General features: G+C 37.4%; 1 long non-coding RNA gene across 1 annotated transcript in view; it reads right to left on the bottom strand.

Annotated features, from left to right (window-relative positions):
• Window positions 1-3,288: 3,288 nt before the first annotated feature.
• The window catches only part of LOC144302229 (uncharacterized), a 39,652-nt gene continuing 21,778 nt past the window's right edge, over window positions 3,289-21,162 (bottom strand). Inside the window, exons 2-3 of the long non-coding RNA XR_013369070.1 lie at window positions 4,782-4,840; window positions 3,289-4,195 (exon numbers count right to left, since the gene is read on the bottom strand). This is a non-coding gene — a long non-coding RNA (uncharacterized LOC144302229). The remainder of the gene's footprint in view (window positions 4,196-4,781; window positions 4,841-21,162) is intronic.

Genomic DNA, 21,162 nt, shown 5'->3' on the forward strand with positions numbered 1-21,162 from the left:
TGCCTTGTAAGGCTGGATCAGAACAAATGCTCATGACTATAAGGTGATAAGAGCCATGCAGGATGGAGAAGTTGGTTCCAGACAATGCTCTGCCCAATGGCCTCAATCTGTGTTGAAAAAGGCAGTTTTCTCTGAGTCTCTCATACTTCTTAATGTCTTGCTGGGTATACCAAAAATGTACATTTTCTTCACCTGAGCCATTTCTTAGAGAACTGAGTCATATCTCAGCATTTCTGACTCACTAAATCTGAGGTGGAGCCTAAAAATGTGCTTTTCTAACAAATCCCTTGATGATTGGTTCTTTCCTTCCTTCCGTGAACTCTAACAAGTTCCGGAGGCTCTTTGTGCAAGATTAATAGTTTGAGAATCACTTCATCAATACAATTCCTTATGGACAGTGGTTCTCAAATTTTGTTAGGTATCCAAATACTATTAAAAGACACAGAGGGATCCCTGGGTGGCGCAGCGGTTTGGCGCCTGCCTTTGGCCCAGGGCGCGATCCTGGAGACCCGGGATCGAATCCCACGTCGGGCTCCCGGTGCATGGAGCCTGCTTCTCCCTCTGCCTGAGTCTCTGCCTCTCTCTCTCTCTCTCTCTCTGTGACTATCATAAATAAATAAAAATTTAAAAAAAATTAAAAAATAAAATAAAACAAAAGACACAGAGAGGGATCCCTGGGTGGCGCAGCGGTTTGGCGCCTGCCTTTGGCCCAGGGCGCAATCCTGGAGACCCGGGATCGAATCCCACGTCGGGCTCCCGGTGCATGGAGCCTGCTTCTCCCTCTGCCTGTGTCTCTGCCTCTCTCTCTCTCTCTCTCTCTCTCTCTCTGTGACTATCATAAATTAAAAAAAAAAAAAAAGACACAGAGACCCTGGCTTCTTGAAGTAGAATCTACCCAGTCTGTAGAAACTTCTCTACCAAGTTTCCCCAGGGTTCTATATTCTCCAAAGTTTAAGAACCACTGTTATAGTTAGTGATGTTCCCACCACCACCACCAGGAGACCTTATTGGTTGTCACACCTAGAGGATTACAGTTGTATTATTGGCATCTAATGGGTAGAGGCTGGGCATGGTGCTAACCATCCCATAAAAAATGGGAGAGCCTCCTACAACAAAGAATTGTCCAGCCTCAAGTAGCAACAGTGCCCAAGTTGAGAAACCCTGGGATAGAACATAACTGCAAATCTTATTAATTTTTCTTATATCCTCAGTAGGAAGTTTAGGCCCACAGGTCACATAGATAGGCAGTGGCAGGAGTAGCACAATTCATTTTAAATACTGAAATGTAAAATATGCATGCTGCATGTCATGGAGCATTGCATGATAATAGCTCTGTGAATTTTTTAAAAAGGGAAAAGAAACAAAAATGCATGAAAGTGAGAAAAAAAAAGATAATATGGTAAAGGGAGCTATTGGGAGTGGCAGATGTTGGAGTTTCTGCTAAGATGGGTATGAACTGGGAGAGTGCGATTTCGCTTTTGTTCCCCATTCCTTACAAATTCAGAGAACAGCCCAAGCACAAGAGAATCCATCCAAAAGTTTTAAAGGGATTCAATCACTTCCTTTTTTTATTATATTTGGAATAAATCTCGACAGAAGCTTGAATTTCCTTTTGACTTCTGTTTGCAAGTCGAAGGCATCACCATACCCACTTGCTTTAGGGAACCTCCAGCAGGAAAGAATTCTTATTTTCTCCAAATCAGCATAGTTTTTCAAAGTTGATTTCTTTCATTCCTTCAAAATCTTTACGGAACAATAAAAAGTATGCTCAGACTTCAGCAGGACACTTGATCAACAATTTCTATAAGCAAATCTAATATTTGCTTATTTTGATCTTGTGTTACCAGGGCCCTTGCTTGCCCCAAACATCTTTGATTCCTTTAAAATGAAAGGAATTATTCTCACTATGCAACAACCCAACCCTGTTCAGCTGCTGTTGATGCTGGCGACAAGAGGGCTGTTTGGAAGATTTTTTTTCTTACACAAATAGGATCATCTGAAGATTTTTTTTTCCCTCCAAGTAAGTTACTGTGAGAGGCAAGGGACCAACAATATATCAGCATCAGAAAAAAAAAGGCCTCCATGGAGAAAGAGGGTGGTTTTTTTTTTAGAAAAATTAATATTTAACTTACATTTAAAATCAAACAGGAGTTGCCACATTCCAGGACTGTCTGTTCCCTTCCAATTTCCTTAATAGCTCTGTCCCTGTGCTTACCTTAATTCCTAATTGAGCTCTACAATTCCAAATCAAACAAAACACTCAGTCCCTGCACTCCTGTCATGCAGGCATTCTAAATTCATTCCTTGGGAGACTCGCATTTTAGTTGAACGAGAAAAAAAGCGAAACAAGAATGATAATTATTCTTTAAAAAATTTAAGCTAAAAACACAATCCAGAATGAATTCAAGAGGCTCAAGTATATCCTATGTGCTGGGTGTTATGCCAATTCTTTTCACAAACATTTAGTCATTTTAGTTTCAAGGCTCTTTTTGAGTAAGACATTAGTATTGTAATTTTACCAGTGAGAAAAATGAGACTTACAAAAAAGGAATGATTTGCCGAAGGCTGCCCGTTTAGAAGTTACAGGGCCAGGGTTGAAGCCTATTTACTGCCTTTCCTTAATCTTCAAATATCTTCATAGCTCCTGTCAAAACTCTGCTTCAATTAAACTTGTACAAAGCATATTTTTTCTTTAGTCACCAACTTTGTTTTATGTTCCTCATTCAGCTAGAATCACAGACTCATACAATTTTTTTTTTTGCAAAATAAATGTGGACAATGTGTGTGTGTGTGTGTGTGTGTGTGTGTGTGTGTAGAAAAATGTATGTACTAGACTGAGACTGAATATGACCCTGAACTCAACTTGACAGGTGACACAATGCATGTAGCAACAGTCATGATGGGGAGAGTAAATAGGCCTTAATTCATTCCTATGGAAGAGATGCTGGATCACTGTGCAGAAACACAAAGAAAAATTTGCTTATGAGAAATTCTTGGAGATATTACTCTGTATATATGGGTGATCTGTTATTCTGAAATTACACTCGTGTCCTGTCTATCTTTGAGCCCCCCTGCCATCTCCCTCTCCATAGCAGGGACTCCCCGATCCCACATTTTGGGCTCTGCCCTGCTGCAAGCTCTTGAGATTAAGTCTGGGCCCAGTCATGCAGTAATGCAAGCATGTTTTCTCCCACAGAAAAAGTCAGCCCGACTTGACTTTCTCCTACTGGCCTGCTGTGCCCTTGAAATCTAGTTTAGAAACTTAACCCATGTCTTCTCCTGCTGGGATATTAAGGTTGATGACTAATCAATTCTCCAACTTCAATTTTATTTATTTTTTTCCAACTTCAATTTTAGAACCACTTGAGTAGATGCTGAAATGGAAGCAATAAATACCCAAATATTACCTTCATCGCTGAAAAGCAGGTTTGGAGACTGTGGGTTTTAATATGCAGTAAATGGTCTTTTTATTACTTTTGCCACCCACACCCTCAAATCCAACCCATCTGCCTATACTCAGCTAGAGAACTTGTGGAGCACTACTCTAGAAGCACCTGCAGCAAGCCAGATGAGGAAAACAGGGCTCACCTCCAACATTCTACTTATCTAAGTAAAATAATGATCCCCCCCTGTTCCCCTGAACTGGGGCCCTACCTTGCCCCTGCTCTCTGTAACTGAGATTCATCCCAAACTAACTCCCTGTTTCCAGCTGTCAGACATCACTAATGCTAGGAACCTGCCTGAACCAGCACTTCATTCTTGGCGGAATCCTGGGGAGGGAGCTTCATTTCTCCACTGTGGCATTCTCTGTCTCGTTTTATTGTCATCCCCGATCATGGCTACTTTGCTACGGTCATCTGGCTGAATTTTATCTGTTGTTTGCTGATTCTGTGTCCCTCATTCTGGTCCACCAAAGTGCTTCTGATCAGTTGTCAGGACTTTCCTTCTGGATCTGCTCTGCCTTGCTCTTGGTGCCCTCCAAGCAGACGCTCTGCCCTGAGGCCCATCCTAGGCCATCTGGCTACAGCAGAGCTCTTGGTTTCCCCATCTCTCTGGCCTCAGCTTTGTGGGGGAAGTTTGGAGAAGACCAGTTCACATTGAATCATATCTTGTACCCATTTCCAGCAAAGACATAGGCTGCCATAGTTTCCACATTTTGCTGGGGAACTAGATGGAAAGCTGCATACAGAATAATCTGGAAGAAACATAGAGATTTTACTTGGCTAATAGAAAGTTGACCTAAATTCCCTTATAGCATTAGACTTTCATCTTTGTTCAGGTTCAACTAATACCAGTTGAGGATTCTTAGCTGGGTACATTTAATGGTTTTATTTGATCCTTGGGGTTAGAAGACAGGAAGAAAATGAAGGTATAATGCTCTATGAATTGTACAAATAAAGAAATTTGGGTAGAAAAAATTGGCTTTTTGTTGTTTTCATTGGTTTTTTTTTTTTTTTAATTTTTATTTATTTATGATAGTCACAGAGAGAGAGAGACAGAGAGAGGCAGAGACATAGGCAGAGGGAGAAGCAGGCTCCATGCACCGGGAGCCCGACGTGGGATTCGATCCCGGGTCTCCAGGATCGCGCCCTGGGCCAAAGGCAGGCGCCAAACCGCTGCGCCACCCAGGGATCCCCCATTGGTTTGTTTTTAAAAAAACGTCCACAGAGGAAATAAGTTAAGGAGGCAGGATTTGAATCTGAGTCCAAAGGCCCACTTTCCTCATGATCCCTTTCTTCTCCTATTAGAGTTTCAAGACATGAATTCTTTTTAGCACCTACCAACAGAGGCTTTGTTCTAGCCAACTTCTCCAACCTTCTGGTAGCCTCCAGATCATCTTCTGCTGGGATTACAGGGAAATAAAAAGAGCCAGATATTAGGGCAGTAAAGCCTCAGCATTAAGAGCTCCTAATTCTAGAGCTAGGTGCCTACCTCTCTCATTATTCGAGTCCATTTTGCCAACACCACCATTTTCTTCTTTTAGGACATTTCTAACACTGTCTGCATCATAAATTGTCAGATGGTACCTTGCACGCTAGCATCCCCACTTCTCTGGAGAGCAACTAAATGTGCCTCCACTGGCACTGTGAGCCTTTTCTGTTCTGCTCTCTAGTGTCTGATAGGTACTAGCAGCCCATCCAACCTGCCTAAGATAAGGTCTCTCCATGTCTCAAGAAGATATATCGTCCTTACCCATCTTAGCCCCAGAAATCCCAGCATCTCATGAACAGCCTTGCCTTGGCACTTCTAGGATAAATTGCTTTTGAGGTAATAAAATGATATCTCATATAGATATATGATATATATAATATATATAAATATATTAATTTGAAGAGTATCTAAAAATCAATGCCTCGTCATTTACCAAAATCTCATTTGTAGACATGGAAATTAATAACCCATCTGATTTACTATCGACTATGGAGTAAAAGAAAATTAGCTAAAAAGAAAATTGCATATACATATAAAACTGCATATGTATATATGTATATGTATGTATTTTCTCACATGTATATATGAGAAAAAGTTTGGAAAGAAAGAAAAATAGTTTAGCTTTATTTTTGAATAAAGAAAGGTGTGATAGGACGCCTGGTGGCTCAGTGGTTGAGCATCGGCCTTTGGCTCAGGATGTGATCCCGGGGTCCTGGGATCCAGTCCCTCATAGGGCTCCCTGCAGGGAGGCTGCTTCTCCCTCTGCCTGTGTCTCTGCCTCACTCTCTCTCTCTCTCTCTCGCTCTCTCTGTGCATCTCTCATGAATAAATAAAATAAAATATTAAAAGAAAAAAAGCAAAATGTTCTCCACAAAAACTTTCAAACTCTAAAAAACAAACAAAACAAACAAAAAAACCCTTGGTAATGAAAATAAAATTATCAAAGCTAAAATACCAAAACCATATCTTTAAAATTGATTATTTTGCTTATCACAGTGATTTTAAGGAATTCTTTCAAAAACATTGGCAGTACCCTTATAAAATCAACAATGTGCCCCCACTGGAGAACTTGTCACTCATCATGCCTCAATACTTTAGATTCTGACTTCACTACTCATTTTAATGCCCCTGAAAATAGATTCCAGCTTCCTGATTACCTGACCACCTGTTCCTCCTCACTGGCTGGGTGCCTGCCTGTGGTTTCTTGAACCATGCTGTTCCATCTCCAGCCCACTCCTGCTGTGCTCACTTCCAGATTATCTTTTATTTGCAGTAGCTGACCATATTCAGATTGCCCAAATGGAAACTTACTCAAAGAGATATCTCATGATCATCATCCTCTTAGTCTCTTGGGAGGAAAGAGATTTACTAGATCTCAACACCATGTCTGTGTTTTAGAAAATGCTATTTGCATGAGTGAACAAAATGAATGAATTTTTATTTCAAAAGAGACATGCACATAAAATAACCCTGCACGGGAAATCAGAATTAACACACATATCCCACCCCACCCCCATCTCGTTCTGGCTCTCCCTTGTTCTAGTTGTTATATCCTGGGCCTCTTTTACCCCCATCAGTGAAGGAAGGTGTAGAATGAGACCCCTGAAATTCCTTTCAGCTCTCCGTATGCTCTGATCTTTTCATTTTAAAAATACAATGTCATCACATTTCTCATAGTCCCCTAAAGCATTACTTTCCCTCTCCCCACATCTATTTCTGGGAGAAAGTTAAACTTTGGTTCCCAAGCAAATTTCCAAGCTCCCTGGGGGTCATTAAAAGTCTCAGCTTACAGAGAGCTTGTTGATTTTGCCTAGAAATATCAGTCAGCCTCATCCAGTAGAGCAGGAGACTGGAGTTATTGTTTTTGAGACAACCCATAGCTTAGTAATGATTCCAGGCACCGCAGAGTTGATCCATATGCCCCAGCTCCCTGGGGAATCTCCTACTCAGCCTGTCCAGCATGTGTATTCTCCTTCTGTCCTGTCTTTACCCATAGGAAAGAATCATGAAGAAAATCCAGGATTAAGGGAAAACAAGTAGGGACAGCTACCCTACTTTCCTACCCCACTTGATAAATGGAGAAGATAAGACACGCAGTGGTGAAGTGTCTCAAGGGGGAAAAAAACTTTAATAAATAATAAGACATATCTTAAATCTTCTTTTCTACTGAATCTTACTCCTTTAGCACTGTGTATTTGGAGGAAGTCAGAATGTAAGCAGTAAAGTGACTTGGATTGATTTACTTTTGGAGGATGGGATAATTTATAATTAAAAATTAGCATTATCTTCAAACCACTTCCAAACTCTTAATAATTATTTTTAAGGTATGGTAAAAATATATACATATATGCTTAAAAACTTTTTAGACAACTCCTTCCTCTTACTTGATGATGCAAGTTGTATAAAACATCTCCATTTTTCTCCCCACTTCAATCTTAATATATCCACAGAAAACATGGACCACTAACTTAATATTTGGTATCTGAGCGACAGCCAGACCACAGGCTCTACCCCACAAACTATAATCATACGTTGATTTGTTAAAATAAACACAAAAGAAATTGTATAGTCAACTTCCTTCAAAGGAGACACCCTGGGATGCCACATGCTGATCCCATTTTTGACACCAATGCTTTGGGAAGGATTTGCAGAGATATTTTGCATATTATTTTATAATCGAAACTGAATTTTTACCAAAAAAAAAAAAAAGCCTTCCTTAACCTATTTCCTGGACACAACTTCTGGTGGCGTGGCAAAGATGTTTCCTGACGTCAAGTGTTCTCTCAAAAGATAAAGAGTCCCCCTCTTTAAAAATATTTCATTGACTGAAGCCAGTCTTCTAAGGAGGCAGAAGCATTCCTTTTGATGCATGCTCATTTCATAGATAATAATAATCACAGATTTTCTTTTTTTTTTTTTTTTTTGTTAGTCACAGAGAGAGAGAGAGAGAGGCAGAGACACAGGCAGAGGGAGAAGCAGGCTCCATGCACCGGGAGCCCGACGTGGGATTCGATCCCGGGTCTCCAGGATCGCGCCCTGGCCCAAAGGCAGGCGCCAAACCACTGCGCCACCCAGGGATCCCTAATCACAGGTTTTCAAGAAATAACATCACTTTAATTTTTGTAGCTCTTCATCATTCTAAAAGCCCTTCCACACATGTAAGATGATAGATGTTTCCTCACCTGGTCTGGAATCCTGGGTGTTCCCTATATAAGGGCTTTGGGTTATACTGCAAAGTGGAAGAGCCAAGATCTCACTCACCTCCAGAACAGCTTTTAGCAAACCAAAGACAACTTGCTCACCCACACCCAGGGACTAGATATTTCAAACTAATCGGTCCCTCTTCTTTTTCCACAAACTCATTTGATACTGTTGGTATTGAAACTTTAACTAGAAGGGAAACAATTTTATTAAAGCAATATACTTAACTTTCTAGAGGTATTGTTGCACTTCGAGAGATAAATTTAACCAAAATGATTCTCAAATGTGGGGATATATGAAAGAGTTTCTATTGAATGTTTCTTTCCTCTATTTTTCCCCCTCACTTCGTTCCGCATATACCCACAAGAAAATAAGACCAACTAACTTCCACACTCTCCAGTGGAAAGACTGCCAGACCTCAGATTCTATTGCACAAAATTTGAAATTCTCTAGGGATCTGCTTCTGTCTTATTGTAGGATAATAGAAAAGAACAGATGAAAACAGGAGTTTATCCTTGTATTACATTTGCTTCCTCATTTAATTGGCAAAATCTATATCCCTTTCCTTGGAAAATTATGCCATAATACTAAGGCTTTTTGACAAGCCTTGAAAATATTAAGGCCCAGGGATAAAGTTTTTCATTTATTCATTTCTCTACAGTGACATTCTTCTTAGGAGGGCTTCTCATCTGACATTCTAAAGACAGAACAATGAGGACAAATTATGTATTTACCCATAATCTCAGTTCTTTTTCCCATGAATGTAGATCAAAACTTCTCAAATTTTACTGATAATGAAACAGATCAAAACCCAAGGATTTGCCTTATCCTCAGTCCCACAGTAAGCCTGGAACTAAGTCAGTGAATGAGATTTCAGTGCCTAGCTTTCTTATGTGGTGAGCCAAATCACACAGCCTCCTACTCCCATGAGTATCCAAATTTCCCACTCCCTCCTCTTCCCCTTACAACCACACACTGACTTACACTTCAAAAGGAAAGTTGAAGAGGGTACCATGATCATGAATCAGAGACAAACTTGCATAGTTAAATTCAAAAGATGTTCTAGGGTGAGAGAACCTTTTAAAATCCTCTAGGGCAGATCCCTAATTCAGCTGAAGACCTCCAGGCCTAGATTGAAAAATGACATGTGAGCATACAAGCATACAGTGATCTGGTGAGTGAACTAGCATGAAAACAACACTTTTGTAGACAACGCTTTTCCCTGGGGCAAATGACCTTACCAAGGTTGAGTTTTGAGCTCTTCCTCACTGATTTCCTTAAAAGTATCATTGAACTGCCATCTGTAAAATCTTTATAGGTGCTGTACAATCCCTGAATTTTAGAATCCCTGTTACCACTTCAGGCAGAGCTCTTGGATTTTATTTACATATAATGCATTAAAAAAAAAAAAAAAACGATACTGCAGCTTTGAAAGTTTGAAAAACTTTAACTTCAAATATGCCATGCTTCCAACCAATATATCCTCATGAAAGTCCAGCAAAGATGTGAGCAGAAAGACATTCCTGAGGATGAAGAAAACATATACAAAATTTCTCAAAGTTCAAAGTTGAAAATATCAGTATCATTCAACTGCACAAGATGTTAGAAGTTGCTTTGCTTTTACTTTCCATTTCATTAATGATATGCTCAGATTTCCATAGAAGAGGATATTGTTTACTTCTAGCCTATATGTCAAAATAAGCAAAGGATCTGAATCTGAATCCAGCAGGCCTATAGAGTCTGAAGATGGGTCTAAACACAGTGGAAATTCAACAAAGGGTCAGGGATGGACTTTGAACAAATAGTTTTATACTCAGAAGGCAAATTGGAGAAACTTGAGACAACAAAGACAGAGCCACTGGGTAGATCTGACCAAATTGTTTTTGGAATACCAGAGATAAGAGGAAGTGTCTCTTTATCTCAAGTCTCTCCTCTCAGTCTCATCTGACTTCTCTCATCTTCTGCATGTCATTAAATACACCGATACCCACCCAGTTACTCAACCAAAAAAAATTAAAATTATTCTTGAGATCTAGTTTTCTTCATAACCAACAGCTAATCACTCATCTTTGTCTATTTTAAATTAAAAATATATCTCTAATTCACCCTTTTCTCTTCAGTCCAGGCCACCACTCTAGAGAAAATCATCATCATCTTTCACTTGGTAAATTGCAATAGTCTTCTTTCTGGTCTCCAGTTTTCATGATTGTCTACCTCCAGTTTGTTCTCCACACAACGGCTAACATTATTAAAATAATGTAAATATGATCATGTCATTCCTCAGCTTAATATTCTTCAATGATTTCCCACCGTAATTGAGAGAAAACACAAAATCCTTGATTATTCTACAAGGTAATTCATGATCTAGCCAATGCCAAACTCAGCCTTATCTTTCACAAATTTTTTCCTACTTATTATTCAATTTTACAGGACATTTTTTACTTTCTTAAATTTGTCCAGATCTCAGATGCTTCCCCCATAATACTCTTTCTCTCTTTGAAATTCTCCCCCATTCATTCCTCAATTGCCAACTTAAATGTTAGTTTTTCAGGTGGAATTTTGTTGCCTTCCTAATACAAAAACCCCCGTGATAATATATTGCATGTCACACTGCCATTTCTCTTAGTGGCACTGACCACAATGTATATGCTTGTGTTTATTTTTTTGTTTCTCCTTTACTAAGTTACAAGCTCCCCAAAGGTAGGAATCAGATATTTTGTTTGCCACTATCTACCCAGAAACTAGAACAGTGCTTGACATATATCGATACTATCAATTGACTAATTAATTGAAGGAGCCAATAAATCCATCAATAAATAAAATGTAACAAGTATTCAGCTTATTCAGCCAAAAAACTTATGGAAGGCCTCTTTTTCAATCTCCATGGCCCCTGTAACCTCCATCAATTTGTTTTCATCATCCTCTATGACAAAAGAAAAAAGTTAAGTCCATTGGCTGGATATCTCTGACAATATCTGAAAACAATTCTTGTTGTTTCTGAGTTCTTTGTCTTTAGCAAGATTCATAATAATACATATCTCTTATGTGTCTATTATGTGCAAGGGACTTCCTTGATTTAATGGAGAATGAAAGAATAAATAATAGACCCTGTCTCCAAAAAGGACAACCTAGAAGTCATAAAATCAAACAGAGTTCAAGGTAAAAGATGACTTGTACTTTAAGAAATTCCAAAGGACCATATTATTTCTAGCTTAGGAGAGACAGAGACCTTCATGAAAGAGGAAATATTTGAGCTGAACTGTGTAGGGTCGGTAGGATTTCAGTACAGTGATATGTGAGAGAGAGAAGAGCATTCTAGGGAGATAAAAGAATATGATAAGATGTACATTTTTAGAAAAAATGGAGCATACTTTGAAAATAGAAAGGAGCCCAGTTTTTTGGGGGCCATATGTTTTGAGAAGCAGTAACATATAGCTAAAAGGAGAGATGACAGCAATTTTTAGATGCCTTTGAATCTCAAGGTTTATATTCTATTTACAGAGAATGGTCAACTATTGAAGCTCTTGCTCATGGCAGTCGTCCATTTAAAAGAGTAGATTGGAGCATGAAAAATAATTGTATGAAGTAGGGAGACCCTGAACCCCTGGAAGAGGAGATATTACTGAGATAATTACTGCAATTGCTTAGAAAATGGTACTACACACCCAAAGTAGGATGTGGTGAAGGAAAGGAAAAAAGAGCAAAATTAGGTCTTGGTTGTAAGAAAACTCAGGTATGTTCTCCATTCTGTGAGATGTCTCCAGTAGAACTGAGCCTCAACTGGCTATGGCAGTAATATGCTCCAGAACACATCCTTCACTGGCTTCCTTTCCTTTACTGTTTCCCTACCTCACTTCCCTTGCAGTTCTTCCTGGAATCACCTCTCGAATATGGTGCTTGTACTCATATCTTTGATTCAGAGACTATTTCTGGGAAAACTCAACCTAAGTCAGGTGATATTAATAATAATAGAAAACAAAAATTAGAGCAAACTGAGAGTAGGAGTTGGAAAAAAAAAAGATTTAGATTTATTTTTGATATTTTGTGTGGAGCTGGAATTTTTATTATTATCCAGACTTAGCTGAATCAAATCCATGGAAAACATAAAGTGTAATTTGAATTGATAATACAAATATTCATAAATGATACCAAATTGTAAGAATTTTACATTTGCAAATATCTTACATCTGTGCATTCAGGTTTTGTTTTTGAACATTCTTTTTCCATTAAACCGATTAAAAATCAAACACCTGGGGGCTTTGGTTTACACACATGCCAAGACAGCCTAAGATTAGATTGTAAAGGTCCTTTGAAATAACTCCATTTTTAATACCAAAAATAAAAATTTTAAATCTCTCCCAGTTTTTAAACATATAACAAATAAAATTCCAACAGAATCAAAGTTGTTGTTCTTTTTTTAAGATTTTATTTTATTTATTTATTTATGAGAGACACAGAGAGAGAGAGAGGCAGAGACATAGGCACAGGGAGAAACAGGCTCCATGCAGGGAGCCCAATGTGGGACTCGATATCGGGACCGGGATCACTCCCTGAGCCAAAGGCAGATGCTCAACCACTGAGCCATCCAGGCGTCCCCCAGCAGAATCAAAGTTAAAAATAAAATAGATAGCCATGAGGGGAACAAGGAAAAATAAAAGTCATTTTTTGATCTAGAAGTGGGAAGGAATTTCAGAAACATAAAAGCAACTAAATTACAAAGTAAGAGATTAGTAGAATTAATTACATACTTGTAAATATTGAAATCATATATGAGCAATCAACTGTGAAAAATTTCAACATATATTACATATAAAGTATTATTATCTTTAATATAAAGAATTCTTGTAAACTAATAAAATGGATGCTTCAACAGTAAAAGACCAAAAGACATAATAGGTAGACCAAAAGAAAGATAATGCAAATGAATGCATATTAAAAAGTGTCGAAATCCTTAAAATATTCTACTTTTGCTTATCAAGTTGTAAATTTGAAACTAATAGTGGCTGAAAAGTCTATGAATTACTATGCCTATCCACACTGAAAAGGAGTGCGAGTTGGCATGGATCTATAGTCCCTTATCTACACTTCCAACGTTTAAAAATTTTTCATAGCTTTTTGGTAGCAAAACGGAATTGAACTGATAGGAGGATACTTATTGTTTTTATTTATTCTACCTAATGAGAATAAATGCATTTTGCTACAGAGATAGTAATATGTTTGATTGCATGCATTTCTCTATACCTAAAGAAGGATGTTACCCACTACATGGTTAATGTAACCTATTACCATTCTAAAATCCCCAAATTTCTAAGTTCCAAAACATATATAACTCTATGGATAAGGGATTGTGGACCTGGACTGTAGTTTTGGGGAGAACAATTTTTCAGATATTTCTAATATCTTAGGTTTTACATTTCTTTAATAATAATACATTTAGGAGCTTATTCTAAGGAAAAGTAGTCAGTAACAAGCAGAAATATTTCTAACTAAGAACATTCATTGGGATGTTAAACCTAATATTAAGAAATTGAAAATAATATGAATGTTCATCAAGAGAAAAATATAAGATAAATGATGTCAACCTACACTGGAATACCCATAGCAAAAGCATGCTTTCACGGAATTTGAATGACAGGTGTCAGAGCTGAGGTAAGAACAAAACACATAAGCATATCTGAAACAATAATATCAACTGTATATTTATAGAAAAATACTTGAAGGAAATTAGTATCCCTGGAAAGTGAATTATGGGTTGTTTTAATTTTTTACAACTTTGTTTTATGAATCTTCCACAAATCTTGATTATTCTTAAAATAGAAGAAAGGGCATGCTATTTAATTATAAAATTTGAAATTTCTTTAATGATTTGAGCTCAGAAGAGGGTTTTCAAAAATAGAGGCCCACGCTTAGACATTTGGACTAATATTTGCATGGCACATATTAGTTTTATGTTTTATGAATCTTCCACAAATCTTGATTACTCTTAATACAGAAGAAAGGGCATGCTATTTCATTATAAAGTATGAAAGTTCTTTTTTTTTTTTTTTTTTTTTTTTTTTTTTTTTTTTTTTTTTTTAGTATGAAAGTTCTTTAATGATTTGAGCTCAGAAGAGGGTGTTCAAAAATAGAGGCCCACGATTAGACATTTGGACTAATATTTGCATGGCACAGATGCCCAGATGTAACTAACTCACAGAGGATATATTAGCTTTTGCAATTAAAATACTTTTCACTCAGAAGTTGTCAACTAGTCTCTCAAGCATATATTTCAGGAGTTTTCCTAATATTTGTTATTTTTTATAATAGAATGGAAAAAGGGCCTTAGACATGGTTTAAATATCAAAATTAAAACTTATGATAGGGAAATGAAAAGCACAGCATAAGGAATATAGTCAATAATATTGTAATAACATTGCATGATGACAGATGGTAACTATAATTATTATGGTGAGCACTGTGTACATATAGCATTATCAGATCACTATATTGTGCACCTGAAACTAATATAATATTGTATGCCAACTGTACTTACATAAAAAATAAAAATGTTTAAGTTACAATATATTTGGAACAGTACCTTAGGTTTTTAAAGCTTTTTACAATTTGTCCACCACTGTCACATCTGTTTCTTAATTCATTCTTCATGTGTATTTCTCTGATTCTGGATTTTATTAAAAAAAAAGTTTCCAAAAAATGCAACAAAAGGACAAAGGAAAACATAAATTTCTGAGTTCTCACAGCCTGGTATTAATAACTGTTAACATTTTGTCATTTTTTATAAAAAAGGAATGAACACCCTCTGTCCAAAATTAAGTCCTCTATGACCATTTTCCTCATGCACTTTCACACATGTACCTTGAATGTATGCCCACTTACTGTATATGCACATATCTCTCCATGAACAATACACAGATAGTGGTCTTTTGTGTCAGGTGGGTATTTTAATTTGTACAAAATTTTATACTATGCATGTTGTTCTACCTTTTATTTTTATTTCAAATTCTCTTTTAAGCTTTATCCATATGGGTATACACACACACACATCATTGCATTGTGTAAACTACCCTACCAAATTTTGTCATTTGCTTTTCAAGCTAACCCTATAAGTTAGGCATAGGGTTAAGGTAGGGAAGACAGATTTTTGTTCTATTTTGCAGATAAGATGTTAAGTGAATTACCAAGATGTACAAGAGGCTTGACTGAAATTGCTCTGATCCTACCTAGTTTGGGGTTCAGTATTCCTTCTCCAAGAAACAGGATTTTTAGGCAGAAAAGTCAGATTTAGAGAAACATGGAAATTCATCCAGAGTTGCCATTTGATATTGCCCTTACAAACATCTGGAGATCAGTCTCTTTCCCAGGGACCAGGACAGTTGGGAACAATGACTCTAACTTTTACTAGTATCCCTTGCTTGTTGAACCTTTGACATCAATGAAATAAACTGTATGTGTGTCTCCCACTATTCTGTAAATTTTCATCAGTGAGGTAAGTCTTCCCAGGTCCTGGATGAACATACATAGCCCCTGTGGCTTCAATTCTTCAGCTATAGTTTTATGGTTACTTTCAACTTGGACATTATGTCTGCCTGTCCAAGATATGAGAAATTCCTGCACCTGATACAGCAGCTGATGGCTTTCCTGGCCAAGTTCTGGGATACTTGAGGCTGGAAACCTACAGTGGGGAAGGGGATGAGCCAAGGGTGACAAGATCCTTCTGCTCTGGCTTTTTCACTTACTCCCTAGCTGTTTATAGGTTTCTTTTCCTATCAGAGTCTAAGCAAGAAAAAAAGGAAAGATGACAAGTAGGACACTTTTTACTTGATGGGATGGTTTTCTGCTCTATGGATATGAATGATAAGATTCAAATCTTTCTTTTGATGAAGTTTTTGTGAGTTCTGTGGAAATTCTTTGCTGGATCACTCTCTTAAATGCCCTGGACATCTTTATTCCAGGTAATTCTTTCTTTGGCATGTGGTTATCCAGGGTTATACATAGAGTTTCTTGCCTTTCCCTCCTCCAGGCAACACTTTTTGGACAGGGCCCTTTGGACAGACTCTTTGCTGGGCTTTCTTTCATGTGACCCTTATCTGACTCTTGGAAAAAGTCAAGCATCCCTTAGCCATTGGGCAGTAGTGGATCATAGTGCAGAAGCCCTGTCCAGGCTTTACCCCCAAAGCCAGGCCTGTTTTTGTTCTTTAGCATTCCTAGTTTACAGCCTAATAAAGCTTTCTCAGGAAAGAGACAAGCACAGTGCTTTGTAATGCCCAATTTTTTAGAACACATTCCAAAGCTTTTTTAGTTATTGTCTTGAAATCCCTCCCCCTACATTTGCAGTAAGAAGCTCACAGCTTCCCTACACCAAATGGATGGGATAAAGATTTAGAGCATAACAATGTATTTCCATAGAAAATTCTCTGAAATCCCATGATCACACCTTCTCTTTCGGTGTTTTTATTTTTGCTCTGTCCAAGAGATCCCATAGCCCAGGTATCGTTTCATGTAAAAAAAAAAAAAAAAATTTGATAGGAAGGGGTTTGTTTTATACTTTGGTAACTAATATTTATCTTATTGGCCCCTTATTGGTCAAAATGAAGCAGGGAAAATCCCATTCTGATTTCCTGTGATACCTAGCTAAGTGACACAAGGCTAATTGTTGAACTACTATGCGATCTTCCCACATTTAAGATAAAATGAGGTAATGGAACAATACTACCGCTTAGATCATAGAGTTGTGGAGATGATTAAATGAGTTAGTGCATGTTAAGTCTTCAAACATATCTGGCTTATTTTAAGAACTCAATAAATATTAATTGTTATTATTTCTCTTTCCAACTTCTAGCTAGAAAATAGGTCGAGGGGAAGTAATGTAAAGCATGATGACTGTAGCTCAAAAATTGTTTGGCATACTTGAAAGTTGCTAAGAGAGGATATCTCAAAAGTTCTTGCCATGAAAAAATAAAATTTTGTAACTACATATAGTGATAGATGTTTACTAGACTTATTTTGGTGATCATTTTGCCATGCATACAAGTGTCAAATCATTATGTTGTAGACATGAAACTAACATAATGTTACATGCTAATTATACTTCAGTAAAAAAAGATAAGAAACTAAAAAAGGAGAAAAACTTAACTTGACTGACATTCCCTTAACAAATTTTTCTTAATTTATCCTGTCAATATTAAGCATATCTTCCTCAGTATTTCCAAAATACTGTAGTGAATTCTGTCCCTTTGTGTTCTCAAATTCATGTATCATGTTCCTACAAATAGGTGTTCATATGCATGTCTTCTTTCCTTTAACTCTTCAAGACAGGGACCTCAATCTATTTGTTTTTGTTTCCCAAACATGTTTGATGGATGAACAAATGGGCAGGACAGACAGGATGGCTAGACACTGAAAAATAAATAGTGTTGGTAGATGATCGACTTTGCTGAGGTAGATGAATGAACGGATAAAGCCTGAATAGCAAACAAGTCTCTGAAAGCTCTAAAAGAGCACAGAAATATGCACAGTTTACACATGACTGCGCCAATATTTTCCTATTAAAGCTGTAAGAATTTGTAACAAAAACAGACTAAGGAAACATTGGATTCTACTAGATCTTTAATGATACCAGGCTGTGTTTGAAAAGAAAAGCAAATATCTTTATAATCATTCCATGGGGGTAATTTACTGAAATAATATCAATGTAAAAAAAATGGAGGTAACTTTTGTTCCCCTTTGCTCTTGGATGGCTCTAGCCGACCATTATGCTTTAAACCTCAAAGACTGAAAATGGAAATTCACAGCTGATCATACTAGCTAGATGATGAAACTGTTGAGATTAAGATTGAAAGATGTAAAACTAGAAAGCATTTTAATTATAATTGCCTTGTAGTACTTATAATCACTATGGATAAAAGACTACAGTAGAGTTAAATATAGTACAATTACATTATTTTTTTCTTTTGATTCATAAAGAAGTCTTAGTATTACATTCATTCCTTAAAAAGAATATAATTAATTGTATTAGTATAGTTAACTGGGACTGAAAGACACCCCAACAGAAAAAAATTGATTTCCTTGACATTCAAAAACAATGGAATTATTTTTTTCAAATGGATACTTCCTGCAGTTATAGAGGCAGCTGCTAAAAGCATTAGTAATCATTAAGAGAAAGTAATAGTGAAGAAGCTTTTCCCTTTTTTTGTTTTTTTTTCTTTTGAAAGCCAAAATATTCCATTTATTAAGTTTCATCAGATCTGAAACTTTGGGGATGTTTTAAGCCATGAAGAATAAAGTTATATTAACCCTCATAATTCTCCATTAATTCCTCTTCATAGCATGGCTTTACAAACTGCTGTGAAAGCCATGCTGGAACTTTGGATCTATCCTCTTGTGGAGTTGACCTCCTGCCTACTTCAGTCAGTAAGATGAACAGCCCTACAAAGGTGTGGATGATAATATGGAGACTGGGGACTTGGTCAGGCTCATTCACCTTGCTCTCTGACTTTGGGCAAGTTTTTCAAGCTCAACTTTAGTTATAATATTGGACATTCATTTAATTGTTGGTAAATTGGAGATGAATACATTTATTTCCTATGGTTATTTTAAAGCTTAAAGTCAATCTTTATTAAGTGCCTTAGAAATTTCTACATACCCTAGAACAATAACTTATTATTCAAGTAATTTCATGAATTATTATTATGCATTAATTATTCAAGTATTGCATTGTACATAGATATATGGGTAGTTACCTGCCCTGCCATAATACCACAAGCACTTAACCAGATTTCCAAGTGAGGAAATAAAGTGCTATACTCGGGCCTTACACACAGCAGAATGCCAGATACTGCGAAGACCATCTCTCAGGGCCCACACTTTTTTTCCCATTGCTTTTTCTCTCTGTGTATTTTTGTTCAATTCTCTTGATTATCAGCTTCCTCAGCATATTTATATTGCACATGATCTGCTGTGACCATGATCCTTGGCTCTACAACATGAGGTCTTAGGTCTAGCACCTACCTTCAGCTGACCAAAGTCTCCAGGTCTCTTTGATTAGAGAGACAATAAATTGCCTCAGATAGTGACCTATCTACTGTCAACTCCTTCGAAATACCACTAAGATAACCTTTTGACCACCAAAGTAACTTCTTGAAAAAAGAAAGTGGTGTTTACTGCTTAACATAATAATAACATAATATGTTGGCAGTCACAGTAGCATCTCAAAGAGAGAGAAGGCAAGGATGAGATTTATATGAGGATTTGGAGGTTTAGTTTAAGGCAAGTCTTTCAATGCCGAGCTAACTTGAGATTGGATAAGTTTGTGCCATAACAATTTAGGGTTGGTAGACAAAAAGGGGCAAGGGGCTGAGAGTCTTGAATAAACAATCTTCTGATAAACTTAATGAAGTTACCTATTGTCCTAAGAAGGTGTAAGGAGAGCTACTTGAGTAGTCTGCTGTTCAAATAAATGGATCTGGGTGATAGTTCTTGAAACAAACAATAAAGTCATCTGGAACTTCATCTTCCTGGACTGGATTTCCCTAAAGTTATGTTAATTTAGACAGTAAACTGTATGTTTTAGATGGTTTTCTATTCTCAATTTTCAGTGCTGGGTGTTTTTAGAGTCACTTGGAAGAGGGAGGTTATTAAATATATATACTTTACCCTACATTGAAACATTAAGCATTTATCTTTAGGAAAGGTATTTGGTATTGGTAAATTTATAAAAGGTTTCCCAGGTGATTCTAATGTTCAGCCAGGGTAGTAAACCAATGACCTAGATATCTTTGGAAACCAGGCCACAGAAATTATATGTATCTGGTCACCCAGTGGTTTTGTCAAGTTGGAGCAGATACCATCTGTGGTAGGGATGGGGGGAAGGAGAGGAGGAAGAAGCTAGGATATGTGTACTATAAGATTACTCCTTCTAGAGACTGTCAGTGGGGCACATAACTGGAGTCTCCTAGAGGTATTTGTCATCCCTAGGGAGTGCCTGGTCTGAGATGAACCACAGTATGTGCACTCCACCCACATTTTTTATCCAGGTGTTAAAAGACCAACACCCCTGGAAGTCATAGGGGTTTAAACTGCCAGGACATGAGTGTCAGGAGCCTGTGTAGGCTGGATACACTGAGAGCCATGGTTGCTGTTGATGACTAAAAGTGGGTGGAGGCAGCAGCGGGAATCTTGTTGTTCCTGGGCCATGGCCCAGAGGCTCCAAAGAACAGACATTGAAAAGATTATGAATCAGCTAATCATTGTGGGAGTGCCAGATTTTGGTCAGGAAAAGGCTATGGAAAACATCAGGGGAATGGAGAAGTGAGGGAATGGCTAGTGACCTGTTAGGGCCCAGAAGAAGTGTGACAGGAATGTAGATGGGTATTCCATGGTACTCTTGGTGGGGAAAGCAAGCAGAGCAGGAACTGGAAATGAGGTAGGAGGGGGAGCATCAGAATCTGGTCACATTTTAGTAGAGAGGAAAAAGAATTCAGTCCAGGGATATCTGCTGATAATGTTTGATCTCAGGCTACTCAACAAAAGTGGAACTATAAGGATTATATAGGATGATCAACCATAGCTAGCCTGCAATAGAGGTATAGTAGCAGCAAATGGGAAAGGATAATTCTTCAGAGGTACCAAGACAAACACAAAAACAAAACTTGTTGAGACCAAGTGAATAAACAATACTTCAGAGAGTCATTGTTCTCAGGGAGGGATCTGATGGCATCATATCCATGGAGTTACTACTTATAAGCCAGGAAAGTTAGAAGGGACAATAAGCCATAATACTGACCATAAATAAAAAAAAAAAACACAAAAAGGCAAATACTGGTGTGGTGACTATGTTACATACTGCTAGTTTATAAAATTCCCTTGAAGAGCAAATAAGCCTTAGAAAATGACCTAAGAATTCCACTTCTAGATATAATTCCTAGAGGAATTCTTACATCTGTCCACAAGAAGACATTTTCAAGGATGCTCATTAAAATGTTGATTGTAAAAGTGAAAAGTTAGAAATCATCTGAATGGCTGAAGAATTAC

Source organism: Canis aureus, chromosome 31, assembly GCF_053574225.1.
Source record: "Canis aureus isolate CA01 chromosome 31, VMU_Caureus_v.1.0, whole genome shotgun sequence".
Taxonomy (NCBI): domain Eukaryota; kingdom Metazoa; phylum Chordata; class Mammalia; order Carnivora; family Canidae; genus Canis; species Canis aureus.